The 19403-nt window shown below is 36.6% G+C and overlaps 1 protein-coding gene across 3 annotated transcripts in view; it reads right to left on the reverse strand.

The window, feature by feature from the left end:
- Positions 1-10381: 10381 nt before the first annotated feature.
- Positions 10382-19403, reverse strand: part of LOC132058112 (F-box protein At5g03100-like) — a 42510-nt gene continuing 33488 nt past the window's right edge. The window contains exon 3 of one of the 3 annotated variants that reach the window (XR_009415186.1): positions 10382-10440. The gene's annotated coding sequence lies outside the window, so the exon portion shown is untranslated. Of the gene's footprint in view, positions 10479-19403 lie in introns of all 3 variants that reach the window. The other 2 variants (XR_009415187.1, XR_009415188.1) reach the window with 2 other exon arrangements.

Here is a 19403-nt window from a genome sequence, read left to right on the forward strand (position 1 = left end):
ATTTGAAAAAATGCCTGTATACAGCTTGCTCATTGGTCTGTTCACTCTTTTTGAGAATGGTAACAAGTATTATATAAAAACAGCCAAAGATTGTGCTGAAACCCAAACGTACAAAGGAAAGCAAAAATTATATCCTTTTTCTTCTTACAATGAACCTATGACATCTATCAGTGTATCCACATCTTCTACCAGTCTTCTTTACACCAAAAAATGAAATAAAGTACATCTCGACTCTCTGCACATTACTAGACTTATCTTCAAAGCATCTTGCATTTCTTTCCTTTCAATGGTCTGCCATATGCAAGCTGGGAGAACGTTTCACTATTTTTTCTGTCTGACAGAACCCTCTGTATTCTTCTAGCAAACTAATAGCTCCCCGACAGACCTTGGTATGGCCCATTTAATGCGTTTCATGTTTAAGAGAAACTTTCGTGGCTGGATAGTGACTCCACAATGCAAAAAAGATGATTATTGCTATGACTCCTCACACAAAGATCATTTGTCTGCTGACTCTTGTTCATTTGTTTAAGTGAATAGAAACTGCTTTGAGTGACACGTTTCGTTTGTTGCTACTTGCTAGTAATAATTTTTAAACATTTATGCACGTTGTTTTGGGCTGGAACAAAGAAGGAAGCTGAAGATCCAAGTTTGAGACAAAAGTAGTATTTGGTCTCATGGCAATGGACTCGGTTAAATGGATTTCAGTTCCTCTTCTCCTTCCCGGCTCTTGTCTATGCTTCCTCTCTGCCTTGTTGCATTTGCAGTTGAAATGAAAGCATCGGTTAATATTGACTTTCCGTAGTCATTAAGTGCTTGATTGTTATTGCATGCTTTCTATCATTCTGTGTTATTAAAAGCCGCGACGCGATACTAAGCGAGGGGATCTTGCTTCATAGGTGAAGCCATGCGCTTTAGAGGATTGGTGCGATGAGTACTTACCTCAGTTGGATAGTGTAAAGGTCATACTATTGTGTCTGGACGTGGAAGTCCATTACATATCAAATTGCATAGAAAGGAAAGAAAAAAGAAATATTACACTTTACTGCTCCAGAGTTTCACACATAAACAATTAGTCAAAGTTTCTGAACAAATTTATTGGATTCTTCCTCATTTAGATTAGCGAGAAGTGAAGCTGAGTTTATTGATGCTTGTCTTGTATATGCTATGATTATATTTGTAAGGTTTAGTCATTTAGGTTCATGAATTTGATCATAGACAAAGTCGGAAGATTGTTGCAGAAAGATAAAGAGCTATACTTCCCTTTTACAACATAGGAGTGGGGGCTCGTCCTATAAAGCCTATAAATACCCTAAAAATAAAGCTTTCTTTACTTGCCAACTTTTTCTCCAGCTCTTCTGTGCATATCCCTTTCCTGCAATGGAAAGATGGAACTGCCATTGGAAGGTAATGATGTGCCAACACACTGACATCTTGACTTCATACTGGAATGAACCATCCAAGAAATCTTTCGCCCTAAGTAAGGTCTAACTTGCTTTCTCCCGGGATTCTCTTATATAACCAACCAAGCCAAGGGAAGGGGTAGCCCAGCTATTCGATTTGAGCTATAGAGAAAGGCCCAATTAGGCCAAGGAGCTATTCGATTTGAGCTATAGAGAAAGGCCCAATTAGACCAAGGAGCTATTCGATTTGAGCTATAGAGAAAGGCCCAATTAGACCAAGGATCAGATAGGCAACTGAGTTTCAGTTTCATCTTCCTATATAAGGTATCGATTTTCCTTGCTACTCAACTTAAATTGAGTGCACAAAGGTGGCGTTTAATAAGAGAGACCATGTCCTCGCTGATTTTCTCATGTCATATAATAGCAATATCATCCTTGAGCAAGGTACTCTTGGGAGTATAAGAGCGATCTTCTTTGAATTGGTGGAAAAAATATTCTTAAAAGGCTCAAATATCAAAGGCTCATTGAAAGACTGCTATATTTGACAATCACTAGACCTGATATTAGCTTTGCTGTTCAGGTGCTAAGGCAATTCATGCAATTTCCTAAGGTGTCACATCAGGAAGCTGCATTAAGATTGGTTAGATATATCAAAAAATGTCCAGGCTAAGGTTTGTTGCTAAGCAGCAATTCTAGCACAAGTTTACAAGCTTATTGTGACTCAGACTAGGCTGCATGCCCAAATACCATAAGATCTGTAACAAGCTATGTCATTAAGTTGGGGCAGCCTCTCATCTCTTGGAAATCTAAGAAACAACAGTGAGTAGAAGCTGCTGAAGCAGAATATAGAAGCATGGCTGCTGCAGTTTCAGAAATTATTTGGCTGTTAGGCCTGCTAAAAGACTTGGATGTCACAGTTCCAACACCTGTTAGGTTGTATTGTGATAGCAAAAAAAAGCATATATATATATATATATATATATATCCCATCTTTCATGAAAGGACCAAGCACATTATACATTGATTGTCATTTTGTAAGGGAAAAACTATATATTTTTGGCAGGATTGGTGGAGACTCACTATTTTTTTAGTGAATATTTCGTTTTTTACCTAGAAAAAAGATTCAAGACTGATTGACTTATTAACAAAAGGTTTTGGAGCTTCTCAGCATTATTTTTTGTTACACAAGCTTGGTGTTTTGATGTATACACAAACTCCAGCTTGAGGGGGAGTATTGGAGTATGAAGCTTAAGAGAGTTAGTTAGTTGAGATTAGTGGTTAATGGTGAGGTAGTTTGTTTGTTAGAGTGCACGTGCACATCACGTGCACTGTATATATATATATATATATATATTGCATTTCGTGTATTAAAAAAAACAGAAAAAAATGTATAAAGCCACATTAGTTGACATTGTATGCATATATATATATTATATATATATATAGTCAATGAAATATATCCTCTAAAAAAAAAAAAAAATATTTCTCTTCTCCTAATTTTCTATCAAACTAAATGAACCAGTTAACCTAGATTCTTAACAATGAAGCTAAGCTTCTTCAAATTTGATTAACCAGATCAAATCTAACAACTCCAAATTGGGTTTTGGATTCATGTAATCATACTAAAGTATATGTTTCATTTGACGGATGGGATATATATAAGTATATATATATATATATATATATATATATATATATATATATATATATATATATATATATATAGTTTGAGAAAATGATCAAAATGGTATATATATATATATATATATATATATATATATATATATATATATATATATATATATATATAATTTCCTATTTCGTTTTTTATTCACTAAATACAAAAAAAAAAACCTATTTCGTATTAGAGGGTAATACACGAAATTATATATATATATATATATATATATATATATATATATATATATATATATATATATATTTTTCCAATTTCCTTTTTATACGAACGAAATTAGAAAAAATTTATCCTATTTCGTTTTTTTAATACACGAAATGCAAAAACAAAAAAAAAAATTATATATATTCAGTGTGATTAAAAAAAAAAAAAAAAAAAAGAAATAGTCCTTAATGTATGGAAAAAAAAAAAAAAAAAAAAAGAGTGATCAATTTAATGTCCTTACATATGTAACATGTAATTCAAAATAGTCCTTAATGGATGAAAAAAGGAAAATATATTTTTGATCAGTTTAGTCCTTTTTTAAAACATTTTTTAAATAAAATATAGAGAAGAACTTAAATAATAATTTAAAAATATTACTAAAAAGAATAATTAATGGAAGCCACACTAGCTTAATTGCCCATTGAAAAAATGGCAGTTTTTAAATATAAATGGCTCGACTAAATGAAGTACAATATTAAATATCATTAAATACAAAGATCAACACTTTTTGTAAAAACATTTTTCAAGATAAACCCTTTTTGATCCGACCAAATTTGATCCAATCCGCCCGTTTGCCACCTCTATAAGGGCATATTTAATCCAATTTTAAAAGCTCACATGAAGCCAAACATTCTTTTAAATCACGAAATAGTAGATAAAGATACAACATGTCAAAAAAAAAAAAAAAGTTTATCGCATTACTTCAAATCATAAGATGATTTTTATTGGAAGTGGTAAAGTATTATGAAATATAGTATTTTGTGTAGATTTAAATATGTCAAAGACCACACGTGAAATACAAATGAAAAATAGGGAGGAAAAGTGAGTTGATTAAGCTGATAACAAATTAAATTAAATGATTATTTTATTTTTAAAGTCAATATTAAGGGATAAATTACTCAATTATTATATTAAATAATAATTTAAAAATATTACTAAAAAGAATAATCAGACCCAAATTACAAAAAACCAAAATAGCCTAATTTTAAAAGCTCAAACAAACATTCTTTTAAATCACGTAACTTTCCCTTTAAAAATAGGGAGGAAAAGTGAGTTGATTAAGGGAAGGGATAAATTACTCAAGGGTAATCAGCCCAAATTACAAACCAAGTACCCGATCCTGCAGACCCATTCGGGTCAAAATTAACGCATTCACACCTCCAAAATTGTTAACAGACAGCTTCATTATTAAACATGTTGATTTATGGGTACATTTTTCAACCAAGCTTGCTAATGTTAGAAATCAGTAGTGTCAAAATTGGGCAGCTGAAGGTGTCATGGAAAATTAGATCATTTTTGGGGCATTCATCGTTTGGAAATCAGCAGTGTCAAAATTGTATCATAAATAAGTATCAGCCCCACTTATGCAAACTTTGCAACTTTTGGGGCACTGCACTGATATACGCTTGCCGCGTGTAAATGTACCTTTCACTTCTCACTGCAGTCCTTCGTTTAGATAATGATCCCCATAATAATATGTAAGAACCTCTTCATAGTTTTGGTCATGTCGAGAATCTTGAATTGGGCCTTTGGGGTATTAAGGTTTGTTCATATTATTCACTATCCAAAATTCAGATTTTCTTTGTTCAACTTTCTATGTGCTATTGAATTCATAAGTTTAGTATTATTAATTGTCCCACTACCTAGGATAATCTAACAATATAATTAAGTTGGTAAACTAAAGAATTACGTTCTCATGGCCAATTTGGTTGGACGGTGGTAGGTGATTGATAAGATCAGAGGCGGATCCAGGATTTGAAGTTTATGGGTTCCCAACGATCTCAAATTTAGATACAATAATAACCTTTTTTTTTTTTTAGAGAAATTGTTTTACACAATATAAGAAGGAAACATGAACTTACATAAAAAAATGAGGGATGTGGTAGTGCCTAGAGGCAACGGCAAAATGGTTTAAAAGGAGAAACAAAATAAAGACCATTTATAAAATAAGTGACTACAAGGAATCGATCCGTGAGGGAGCTGAGATTTCACTGGTTCCCTCCTGACCGTTGAACCAACAGAATTCTTTATAGTGGATTCCCAATTCAAAAAAATATTTCTATTTTCAACGGGTTTCATAGCGTAAATACAAGGTTCAGGCAAAAGTTAGTGGGTTTCGGGAATCCCCATACGATAATGTGGATCCGCCCCTAAATAAGATCTTTTGAACAAAATTTTGGATGATGAACTGTGAAAGTGAAGTGTTTGCAATGAACATTACAACATGTTTAATCACGGGAGTGGGTTCTTTCGAACCGTTAAATATTCCATATTTGGATTTCTAGACCAACATTGAGCACTTTGATGTGGCCAAAAACAGTCATATAGTCCAAGTTGTTTTTACGAACTATTTAATAATTAGCATGTCATTAATTAAGTTTCCTTGTCTTGACATATTAAGTGTGTTGCATTTTGTTTTGACATATTTGTTTTATAAGTGCCTTTCTATGCTGGAGTTGAAAGGCTGGCAGACTCCACCATCAAGCAGGAAATTCCTAAAACTTGACACAGTCTTGGAACAGTTTGACTTCCCGGGAGTTTGCAGCTTTCTGCAGAGTTCATCTGAGCTTGAGACATTGCTCGTTGACTGGTGCAATCACAAAGTAAGAGTAAGTTTCTTTTAGAGCTTTACTTTTGTTACTTCATGTAATTAACACCAAAAAACTATTAATGGAAAAGAAATCATAGATATCAACATATTTCTGATCTTAAGTACTTTAGGCGAAAAAATCATAAAACTTATTATTCGGTTTCATGTAAGACGTTTAGAGGAATTTCTTGTTCTCTCAGTTTGTTTTCTTCAAGTTCAACTTGAGTTGCTTTAAAAGAATTTCATGTTGTCACTCAAAATTGAATGTATGACTAAGCCAGTTCTACAATTAAACTTTTTTTTTATTTGTAGGAAAAGACGTTTAACAATGGATAGTACTCAAAGGATCAAATTTTTTTGTTCAAATAATTTTTTTTTTTAATTTTACATGTAAGTACCATTTGCTAAGCACTTGAAATGTTCTCTGAATCTAAAAAGATTCGTAGCCTTTTATTAAATCCCCAATCAACTCCTTGATCTTTTACTTCCATCTAAGAAGAATAACTATTTAATAATACGGCGGATTATTTTCTGCGGGACCTGCTGTCAAGGTACACAAACGAGGATGAACAGAGCAGGAGGTTCAAGACACATAATTTTAATGGTTCTTTGCTATATTTGAAGACCATCAAAATCATCGACTTTGATGGACTACTATGTGGAAATAATTCTGTAGTGCCATTGGTGAAGTATTTGCTCAAGAATGCAATAGTGCTAGAAAAGTTCGTCATTGCTGCCAAGTTTAAAGGGAGTTACGTGTCTCAGGATTATGTTACACACGAGTTTCAAAGCTTTCCCAGATCCTTCCTGCACGCTTCAGTTGTCTTTTATTGTTGATAGTCTTTATGGATTGTATTGATCGCGACATACTTACCACTAATGCTTTGTGTTTGAAATTGGTTTGTAGTTGGTAGACATGGCTAGAATTGTACTCGTCAGTAGTTCTTCATGTCTAAGTAACAACGTTTTTATTCTGTGATCATCATCTGAGAAAGCTTGCTCTAAATGTTTTGTGATTTCCACTTCATATTTGTTGAATCTTTATGATGTTACTATACTTTGAAAATCTAAGGTTGAAAATCATTTCCCCAAGATATTACATCAAGATTCATCGCGACTTGTTTCTTTGGCCTATGTCACTTTTTATTGGTGGAAAAGAGACTTCAAAATATTTGTCAGTGTGGAAGTTGTTAGTACTTGTTCCTTCTGCGGCGTTAGAATACTTGCTCTCTCCCATGTTTATTTCTTTTCTAAATAAAGAATTGGAAGTCGAATGCTATGCAGGTTGTTTCCTCCGGGAGTTCTCCTCACTGTGGAAGGTGCTAACTTGGATTACACAATAGCATTAGAGTATAGTGGTCTCCTCAGAGCAGTGCGGGATGGGCTCGGATGCGTAAGTTTCATAGGTGAGCCAATTGATGGGTCAAAGTGGCTCAAACTTGGCAAACATTGCTTATATAAGTCCCTTGGCAGTCAAACAAAGAATGAAACAGAGAAAAAAAGTGCTGCTAATTAGCTCTGACCAGAGCAGCTGATTGTTAATGGATTTCCTTTGCAGCCTGAAAGTTATTGGTATGACAAGGGATCTGAACTTTGGGAAAAGGTAAATTTGTTATTGAAGTTCAGCTAATTATTCCTTGTAATCCATATTGAGAAGTAAGAATGTTAATGCAACATTGACTTCTTTTTAACACGAATGAGAGAAACCTGATAGTATTGTGAGTTCAAACCTTAATTTTACTGGGAAACTTAGTCCTCATGAAATCAATGGAACTCGAATTGCTGATAATATGTTCTTTGTATATACTACAACTAAGTTTCATACAATCGTTACTGTCCACTTTTTTAATGCCAAGCTAATAGGTACCTTCAATTTACTAGCCACAGTTTATGTATTTGCACTTGAAGTGTTCCTGTTTGTAAGTGGTGAAGCATATTGCCTCTTTTTCTGTCAATTTTATCGCTTATTGTCATGCTGCATCTCTTATGGATCTCTTCAGCAAATGTTAACTGCAACATTGATTTTTTGCTGACCCTATTACCGTTCCAATCATTTGTTGCTGGCTTGTCCTCCGAAAGTGTTGGGTGGTTTTACTGAAAATAATAAATGAAGTGCATATTTACTATAATAACCATGAGTGTTGGCATTTCAAAAAATCTTGGGAAATAATTTGGGAAATTAGTAGTTGATGTTAAGGGTAAAACAAGAAAAGAAGATTGTCTTTCTCTTGATATGTTAAATGGACAAATAAAAGTGAACATTTATTTTTAGAATGTCCAGGAAAAGTGACAAGAACTGGACGGAGTAGATCTGCATGCTTAAGCGAACGTAATATACTATACATTAGATCTGTACATTTGACTACCCAATAGTGCTTCCTTTATAATAGGTAGTACTTTTTTCTAGAATGGAGAATTTGTAGGGACTAATTGATTTTATTAAATATTCGTCGTATTTAGTCATACTTTATTGAAGGCAGAAATATAACCGATCAGATTTAGTTTCTTTATTTATTGGAAAACACTATATTCAAAGGGTTTCTCGTTTATTGATTTGCCTTGTATATATTGTATATTATGTACTTTAAATAACAGTTGTAGATTATGTAATATCATACTTATTCACTAGTATTTATGGAAGTCCCCCTATTAGTAGATTGTACACAAAGGGCTCAAGTCTCAACTTTACCAAAAGGACAACTGAACCAAGCCTAATTGAGATTATCTTATCTAAATTTGATTTAACCGGAGACTTAAAACTAAATACAATCCCCTATGAAATCCATTGCTATAAATCTGCCTAGGCTGGCAATTTATGTCCTTCTTCCCAAATTGATGAGACAATAACAAATTACGGGCAATTACCCGAACTCCTAATTAATCATCAAAATAACACATTAATACCACAAACACTCTCCTCTGTTTACACAAAATTAGTGTCAATCCACATACCAGTTGGACTCCATGGAAATGCAAAGTAAAATCACGGCGAGAGGAGACAAACTTAGTGATTTGCGCAGCCAATTCTACTTCACATAATTTCTATGTGGCGACGGAAAAACAAGTTGTGAGGATCGGTGTATTGTCTACACCATAGTCTTGGATGTTCGTTCCGGTATCACTCTATTTCAAGTTCTACGAATAACAACGAAAAGGAAACTCTTGATCTCATGGCTTCCATCAATAGAGAGCTTCTTTATTGGAGGTCTTGTGACAAAATCAGAAAATTCAGTGTAAGACTCCTTATATCTACAGGAAGGAATATGTTAAAGGTGTTGATCTATGTGGTATCTTTTGAAACTAAAATTGCTAATGTTGAAAGTTTTAAACTTTAATTGAATGTAGAGTCTATCACAGAAGTAGACTTTTCCATTTGAGTTTAAGTTTTGCGCACCGTCAGTGTACAAAATTTTTACGCCATCAAGTAAAATTTACCTGCTATTGCAGGTTACCCCTTCTTTTCATGTTTCATTCTCCCTTTTCTAAAATTAAACACTGAAGTGCACTTGTCTCTCTCCTTCAAACTCTTCATATAACTATATCTCTCTCTAAACCCTCCTCCATGGTCTCTTTCTTTGATGGTTTTTGTAATCCCGTATGCCTTTATCTTCATGTGATTGAAATAATTAATGCTATCTAAGATTTTTAATATAGATATTTATGTGATATTGTAGGTTCAAATGCTTCTCAATTAAAAAAGACAAAAAATTTGAAAATCGTTGGAAGCATGTATACTAAATTCATACAGCAGAAGAACCTCCTGAGGGCCAACAATGGTTAAGGTGTTGAGGAATTAAAGTTCACAATGTTTTGAGGTGTTAAAGAATTACTTTAACTTTTTTATAAAAAAAAAAAAAAAAAAAAAAAAATCAACGGTCCTTCTTCCTTGATTGATTACTTAATTGATTATGATGACTTAGTTCAGAAAAAAAAAATCATGAAGAATATTAGAATTTGATTTACGTTTGAAAAGGAAAATTAATACGATTTACCTTAGGAAAGAAAAAAACTGGATTTAGTTAAAGTTCAACCGGACTCTATGGGTCTCTCAATATTTTTTTCCTAAACTCGTAATTATAAAATTACCATGATTATCTTCTAATTTACCTGATGGTGTAAAATTTTTGTCCACACTGACAGTGCATAAAACTTAAACTCTTTCCATTTACACCAAAAAGCAACTAAATTCAAACACTTCTGCTTTTCTTTCAAAACACATGCTATTTCTTTCCTTTTGTAATACCCACAGCATGCATTGCTGGCATTAGGTTCCACAACTTTGCTTCAGTCCTTAAGGTCTTTCTCTATCCAAGTCCAGAAATATTTTTTCCACCAATTAAACATTTATGGTAAACAAAGTCCTTGGACACGTAACGAATTCGAGATACTATTCTCACAAAATGAGTTTCATCCTTCATTTTCATAATATAGATTCAACAATATGAATACATATTACAAAACATTTTAGAGCAAGCTTTCTTACTTGATGTTTTATGGGTCTCAAACCTCCTGCTCTGTTCATCCTCATTTGTGTAAGTTGACAGCAAGTGCTGAAGGAAAGAGCAAGCTACATTAACCAATTATTCTCCTTAGATGGAAGTTTCCAGTTCCAGTCAATGTGTTAATCGTTGATAAAATTAAAAAAGAACTGCTTAGAAAATGTTACAAAGCGGTACATGCAAACAACAAAAATTCAAAGATTCATTGAATCAGATCCATTATCTCCTCGAACAAAGTGAACATTATCCCTTGTTAAACATTTTCCTACAACTATAGAAGAGTTGACCGGAAAACTGGCTTACTGATAGAAGATTCAACTTTTTCTTTGATAAGATAAAGTTTTTAAAATTCATTTGTTATTTTCTTCTCAAAAGAAAAATAAGATAGAGTTTTTTTTATCAAGGCTAGTACCAAGAAAGTACTGCAAAGAAAAAAGATGTTACAACTGCTCCATTACATATTTAAGCTCATAAGCCATAAAGCTGTGCACCTATACCCTACAAAAGATACATGTTGTTTCACTCCTCTCCAGAACATCTTTTATTTCTTTCAACCCAAATATTCCTTATGGAAACTCATCGGATCAATTTTGATAGGGACGACATGAAGTTTCTGCCACAACAATTCAAGCTGAACAATTTTCTAGAGGAAAATAAATTGAGAGAACTAAAAGGTTCCTGTAAACGTCTTACATAAAAGTGGAAAAATAAACATGTTGTTGCAGAAAATTTAGCAAAGATAGAAGCCACAACTTTCAAGACTAAAAAGCAGATTCTGAAATCCTTAGCAGCATTCAAGTAAAATTTTTAGAATTTGAACAAAGCATTCCCCGAAGCAACTACTGTGAACACATTTAGAAATGGTGCCAAACATGATCTAGGATGGGTAAAACTAACAACGGATGGAAGTTGCAAACAAGGACAATGTGGAGCAGGTGGAATAGCAAGGAACTTGTCACGCCCCGAACCATGGCTCATAACACGCATAGCACAGCGCATGTGACCGAGCGAACCACATGGCTTGCTTTGAATCATCATGATACATAACATAAGCGGAAATATAACGTGAATGCATGATGAGCCTTTATGAAACTTAGTAAGTCATAATACTTAAATAAATACTTGTTTAAACATGAGTGAGCCAAAATGGCTATAAGACTCCAAATGTCTGACATGACATAACTGACTTGTCTAGTCTATGAAACCTCTATCATGAGTCTGACTGAAAAAATATACTTGCGGGACAAGGCCCCCCATACCTTTAGATGAAAAGCTAAATAAAGAAATACAATGTCTAAACCCCCGAATGAGATGGGGACGGATAAGCCGATACGTGCAAATCCTAATAATGAGAAGCGTCGTCACCGTAAATCCGTACCTCGCATCGTGAAATGCAGTTCCCCGGGCAATAAAGGGGGACGTCAAAGACATCGAATGTACCGGTATGTAAAGCAATCGAAATAAATAATATGGGACATGAAAAAACGCATGATAAGACCGAAACACAGTCATGAGCATGAATACATACATACACATATATAATAAAAAAGCTTGATAAAAATATCAAAAAGTAGGGAGAGCAATAACTTATAACCGATCCATGAATGGTGCTTAATGCCGCAGTAACCTCGCCCCTTGCCGGAACATGAGATTTAATAAAATATGAAAGGATCCAATCATTACGAGAGATCGTCGGGACATGGGTGGAGCGATCCTCATCCTGCTTGTTACGTAGTTTCGGGCCATAAAGCCCTCCAATTAAAGCAACTCCCAAACACATGAATATGTAACATAGTGGCACTTGTCGCCCATGGTATATCATGAATCATAACTTGCTTGTACATGGCTTTCATGAATTATAACTTGTAAATATAGTTTCCATATAAACATAATAAGAATACATGAGGAAGAATTCATGATTCATGGATTAACAGGATTCCTAATAACCGAAATGGAAGATTAGGAATACAATAACCAATATAGATACAAAATTCATGTACATAAATACGTAAATACGGCTACCAATATGTTAGGTTTAATGCCCTAGGATTTGAACTTCATGGATTTTACGAAACGGATCATGGGGAAGAACGCAGAGGTTCCCACACGTGGATGAAAGTTCTACATACCTTAACTTCCCCGAGCGTATCACAATGTCCTCCAATCCCTTCAACTTTAACCTATAGCAAGACATGTCATAGGGATTCTATGTTAGCAAGAACAATATCCATGCTTTGTTCATCTAAGCATTTTATCAAACACTTGGTGGACATGAAACTCCACAACCCTCATTAATGGTGTTTTCTTCACCATCCCCATTCTATTACTTCTAGCAAATTCTAAAATCTCAATTAGATGTAATTAACATCATTCTTCATCACCCATATGAATATAACAATTCCAAGTCAACAATCCAACAACTCTAGCATAGTTCATATGATTCTTTTCAACAAACCAATTATTATTCTCCCAAGAGTTCATCAATTCACAACTACAATTGATTAGGGAGTAGAAACATTACCTTTTTGGGTAGTCACCACGAAATCAACACCCCAAGTCCGATCTTTAGCTTAAAATGACGGCAACAACTTGTACTACACTTTATCCTTCACGAGCTTCGGATTTGGGGCCTTAAACTTGGTTGATTTCCTACTTTCTCTCTCTAGCTCTCTCTCTCTCTCACTTCCTCTCTCTCTAAATCTGAAATTTGAGGGAAATGGAGGCTGCTAGGGTTTTCATTTCCCTTAAATACTAAGGGGAAAATGGGTTGACCCAACTTGAAAATGTCCTATCTGTCTTAAAACGTCTATATCTCCCTATCCCGACGTCGCCTATGAACCCACGACCTATGGTTGGAAAGGTTTTTGCAATTATCTAAAACTTTCGTTCTTTGAGTTTTCCCAAATTCCCAATTTATGATAGGGTTATGGCCTCCCGAAGTCGGGTGACCCGAAACGTATATACGGACAAGATACGGTCACTGTTACGGTCCCAACACGAGATACGGCCGTATCTTGGTACCGTATCTGGTGAAAATTTCCGTGAGGTTCTGGAAATTTTTGACGTGTTACGCCCACTGTTACGGTCCCGTAACTCATGTTACGGCCCGTAACGTCACCGTTACGCCGGGCAAAATTTCCACGAATAGGCTTCAGTAAAATGGGCATAACTTTTTGCACAGATGTCCGTTTGACCCCCGTAAGATACCGTTGCAAAGCTATTTCAAAGGGCTACAACTTTCATTGAAGAAGTTTTCTCAAATTCCCAACGGATTTTCACTAAAGTTGACTGGAAGGCAGACGTATCGAAAACTTAGCCGATTCTATAGGATTTCAAGTGCCTTACTATTAGCCATATTGAGACGATCATATCTCCTGCTCCGATCTCTGATTGGCTTGGTCCTTATATCGTTAGAAAGGTATTTCTGCATACTACAACTTCATTGATAGTACCTTCCCAAATTCCAAACCGATCAAGGAGTTATCGCTGCCCGAAATAGGCCCATGAACCATTTTCGCAAAACGTCAAACCTTAAATGTTTCCACTAGAACTCTAATGATATGAGCTTAGACATAGTTCCAAGATGCGGGGTGTTACAATATCCCCCTTGGGATCATTCGTCCTCGAATGATGGGTCATGGTTAAGAATATGGTTGGACATGGCTTGACTACATAAACATGAAGGAAACATAACATGAAACATGGAGACCGAACTAACATAACATGGTTATATGAAAACATGAATACCGAGGCATGAACATGGGCATCGGATAGATGACATGAGCGTGGAACATGAGACATAATATGACATGGGGCATGAAAACCGATATGACATAGTTTCATGAAAACATCGCCCGAACATGAGACATGAATAGCGAAGACATGAACATGAACTTGAACGTGAAACGAGAGGCATGAATACATAAGGACATGACATGAATACTAAAAGTATTTACCTTGAAGTTTATTTGCACACGCTTCTTCAAACAAGTAGGGATATCCGGATTTCATGTCTTCTTCGGGCTCCCGTGTAGCCTCTTCAACCTTCTATCTCCTCCATAAGACTTTTCTCGAGGCTACTTCCTTAGTTCTCAACTTGCGAACTTGACGGTCAAGAATGGCTACGGGGATCTCTTCATAAGTCAAACCATCCTTAATCGTTATAGTATCAGAACAACCAACCATGGGTCTCCTACACATTTCCTCAACATGGACACATGAAATACGGGATGTACGACACCAAGTCTTGTGTGCAACTCAAGTTCATAAGCCACTAGACCGACCTTTCGTAGAATTCGTAAGGTCCAATATATCTAGGACTTAGCTTCCTTTCTTTCCAAATCTCATAACACCTTTCATAGGTGAGACTTTAAAAACACCCAATCATCAACCGAAAATTCTAAATCCCTTCGTCTCGCATCCGTATAAGACTTATGGCGACTTTGAGCCGTTTTTAAACGCTCCCCGTATTAACTTGACTTTCTCCATAGCCCTCGATAAACCAAATCGGTCCTAACAACTCGCTTCACCTACCTCGAACCAACCAATTGGTGATCCGCACCTTCGCCTAGAGCTTCAAATGGTGCCATCCCAATGCTAGCATGATAATCACATTATAGAGAACTCGATAAGAGGCAAGTGATCATCCCAATTACCTTTGAAATCCAAGGCACATGCTCTCAACATATCCTCCAGAAGTCCGAATAGTACGCTGCTCCGCCGGCCATCTCGTTTGTGGATGAAAGGCAGAGGTTCACCTTGGTACCTAATCCTTTCGAAAGGATTTCCGGATGTTCGCCGTGAACCGAGCACCACGATGCCCGAAATAATGGACACCGGTGTCCCATGCAATCCGACGATCTCATTAACGTACGATGGCATAATCTTCCCGAATCCGTAGTTTTACGGGCAAAAAGTGTGCCGACTTAGTAAGCCGGTCAACGATCACCCAAATAGAGTCATGTCTCTAGGAACGAGGTAAACTACGATACAAAAATCCATATGATCATTTCCCATTTCCGCACAGAATATCAATATTTAGCCAAGCCACCGTAGCCTCCGGTGTTCGACACCGCCGACAGTTATTGAAGCACTTAGCTACAAAATCTGCCACATCCTCTTCATATCGTTCCACCAAAAGAAATCTCCTTGAGATCATGATACATCTTAGTGGAACACGAAGTGAATAGAATACTTGGAGTTGTGAGCTTCGACATGATTCGCTCTCCGAGTCCATCTACATCCGGGAACACATAATTAGGTACCTCAAGGTACCATCATCTCCCCCTCGTTCAAAAGTCGTTGTCTTATGCTTGTGAATCCCCTCCTTTGCAATAAATAGGGATCGCTAAATTGTTTCTCCTTGACTTCAACGACTAAAGAGGAAAGAGCACTATTCGAACAACCACACCACCATCTTTCCAAAAAGTCGAACTCCAAGATTGGCCAAACGGTGAAGTTCCTTTGTCATAACTCTCTTATTCACGTTCACGTGGCCTAAACTTCCCCATGGAATGCCGACTAAGAGCATCACCTACAACATTCGCTTTCCCCGGATGATAAAGAATATCCACATCATAATCTTTAAGCAATTCAAGCCATCTTCTTTGCCTAAGATTCGACTCCCTCTCGTTTGAAGATATCTCAGTTTTTTATGATCTCGTAAAAATATCAACATGCACTCCATACAAATAATGACGCCATATCTTAAGTGCAAAAACTACCGCCAACTCTAAGTCATGAGTCGGATAATTCTTTTCGTGAACCTTGAGCGACGAGATGCATAAGCTACAACCTTACCATGCCGAATTAAAACACATCCGAGACCGACTCCCGAAGCATCACAATAAACCATAAATCCTTCGGTTCCTTCCGTAAAGTCAAAAGCGGAGCGAAGTCAATCTCTTTTTCAATTCCTCAAAGCTTCGCTCACAAGCATCCGACCATTGGAACTTAACTTTCTTCCGAGTCGGCCTTAGTCAACGGAGCGAGAGATAGAAGAAAATCCTAACAAAGCGTCGATAATAACCTTTCGCCGTACCCAAGAAACTTCTTATATCGTAAACGAATCTGGGCCAACTCTTTACGGCGTCAATCTTTTGAGAATCAACTTTAACACCTTCACCCGAGATCACATGGCCCAAGAATGCCACCGATTTAAGCCAAAACTCACACTTTTGAGAATTTTGCAAAAAGCTCACGATCTCTAAGAGTCGCAACAATATACCGAGACATTCGCATGATCGACCTCATTACGAGAATACACCAAAATATCATCAATGAAGACAATGACGAATAAATCGAGATAAGGCTTGAAGACCCTATTCATAAGATCCATGAAAGACAATTTGTCAACCCAAATGACATAACAAGAAATTCAAAATGGCCATAGCGAGTCCCGAAAGCCGTTTAGTCAATATCAACTTCCTTAACCTTCAACCGATGATATGTTCGAGGTCAATTTGGAATAACATCATTTATTGGTCAAATAAATCATCAATTCTAGGAAGAGAGGGTTTAATGGTGACCTTGTTCACCGATTTGTCTATACACATACGTATAACCATCCTTCTTTCGGACAAATAAGACCGTGCACCCTAAACACTAGTGCCTAATAAACCCCTTATCAAGTAGATCTTTCAACCCGGGCCTTTAACTCTTTTAACTTCACTAGCCATTTATGGCGGAATAGATATCTACCGAGTATCGTAGAGTAAATCAATTCCAAACTCAATCTCCCCGTCAGGGACTTTATCTTCGGAAAGACCTCTCGAAATTCATTTACGACCGAGACGGACCGAGATTATTTTTGAATCCTTAACTCGAACTAGGTGATAGATATAACCCTTGGAAATCATTTTTCTGGCTTTTAGGTAAGAAATGAATCTACCCCCGGGTACCCCGAATTACCCTTCCATTCTATGACTGGCTCGTTAGGAAACTCGAATCTTACCACCTTAGTTCTACAACATACTGTGGCATAACATGAAGCCAACCAATCCATACCCATGATCACATCGAAGTCTACCATTTCTAATTCCGCTAAATCGACCGTTGTTCTGCAAAATAGATTAGGATTGGGGCAACCCCTATACATACGTCTAACTATGATCGATTCCCCAACACAAAGGCGGACCTCAAAGGGTTCATACAATTTTTCAAAGTTCAAACCCAAATTTCTTAGCAACAAATGGGGTCACATAAGATAAAGTGGATCCCCGGGTCAATAAGGGCATATACGTCGAAAGTGAAAACTCGTTAGAGTACTTAGTAACAACATCTCGCACGAGCTCGTATCCCGACGGCTTCACATATTCTTCTTGTTGTGTTTCCGACGGAAAACCCCCGCCGGGCCCGATTGTTACGAGGACCATTTTATTGCGTCACATTACCTCCGACCCTCGTCCCGCCGACTCTTTCGAAATGGCCCTTCGACCGCAACCATAGCACGCATTTGTACCCACACGACAATCACCTAAGTGTCTCTTTTACACTTCCTACAAAGAGCGGAATGGTATAAGCCGACCGACCCACACTAGCCCGAGAATAAGAATTCGATGGTCTAAAGTTTCGGCTTGTCATTTTACTCAAATTAGAGAGGGCCCAAACATTGGAGCCGTCCCGCCGACTGTTCTTAAAGAATCTCCCCGTTCGTTCCCGCCGAAGACTTGACCCTCTTGTTGAACTCCTTGTCTTTCTCTTTTTTGTAAGGCTTCTTCCTCCTTTGCCTTTGTCTCATGTACAAAAGCAACCATAAATTTTCCCATTCGTGCAACAATATTGGCTCCGTCATACAAACGGGAATCAAGACCTCCAAAGAATCTTCTCACTCTTGCCCTCATATCGGGTAACATGTGTGGAGCATGTTTAGCGGACTAACGAACTCAAATAGTAATCTTGAACGACTTGCCATTTTGTTTGAGTTTCAGAATTGCGCACCTTAGCCTCTACGAATTCTACGGCGTAAGTGGTCTGGGAATGCACTAGCAAATTCATCCCACGTAGCATCGGTATCCTCGCCTCGGGATAATTCCCAAGATTCATACCAAGTGTTAGCAATGCCATTTCATTTCCAAAAGTAGCAGCTTTTTCTAAAATCGCCATAACACGAAGATCTGAGAGCATCGATGTAGTCTCTTCATCCTTCTTCGTCCCGTGAAACTCATTAGAAAATCCTTAGTCTTAGAAGACTCCCCATATCTCTCCTCGAACTCGACCCTTCCCTCGTTAGGCTGGTCACTTTCTTTGTGAGCATGTTGATAGCACTCCTAACATCTCCATCCCAAGCACCCCAGAGGTGCCGGTTTATCTTCATCTTCGAGCTTGAAATGATTAATGCTCTCTTGTAAGTTCTTTTGTAAGGCATTTTCTGAAAACACGTACACGCATAATTAGGTTCATCCTACAAATAATGCTCTAAACTCAATCTAGAATATGAAGAAATGAACAATCCTAAATGTCTTGAAAATCGTTTATATGTGTGGGGCCCTCACACATATAAAAGAGCAGAAGAACCTTTCTGACTCCCTAAAGACTCTTGAATGGTTAAGGTGTCACGCCCCGAACCATGGCTTTGGACGTAACAGTTCACAATGTTTTGAGTGTTGAGCGAACCACATGGCTTATTTGAATCATCAAACATAACATAAGCGGAAATATAACGTGAATGCATGATGAGTCCTTTTGAAACTTGATTGATTAATACTTAAATAAATACTGTTTAAACATGAGTGAGCCAAAATGGCTATAAGACTCCAAATGTCGACATGACATAGAATTTGATTTACGTTTGAAAAGAAAAATATAATACGGGACAAGGCTACAGATACCTTTAGATGAAAAGCTAAATAAAGAAATGATTGTTAAACCACAACCAGGACTCTATGGGATCGTCAAATCCTAATTTTTCGTCTCTAAATTCGTAATTATAAAAGGGGACGATTACCATGATGTATCTTCTAAATAAATAATATGGGACATGAAAAAGCATGTAAGATTTTTGTCCACTGGTCATG

This window comes from Lycium ferocissimum, chromosome 1, assembly GCF_029784015.1.
Source record: "Lycium ferocissimum isolate CSIRO_LF1 chromosome 1, AGI_CSIRO_Lferr_CH_V1, whole genome shotgun sequence".
Lineage (NCBI taxonomy): Eukaryota > Viridiplantae > Streptophyta > Magnoliopsida > Solanales > Solanaceae > Lycium > Lycium ferocissimum.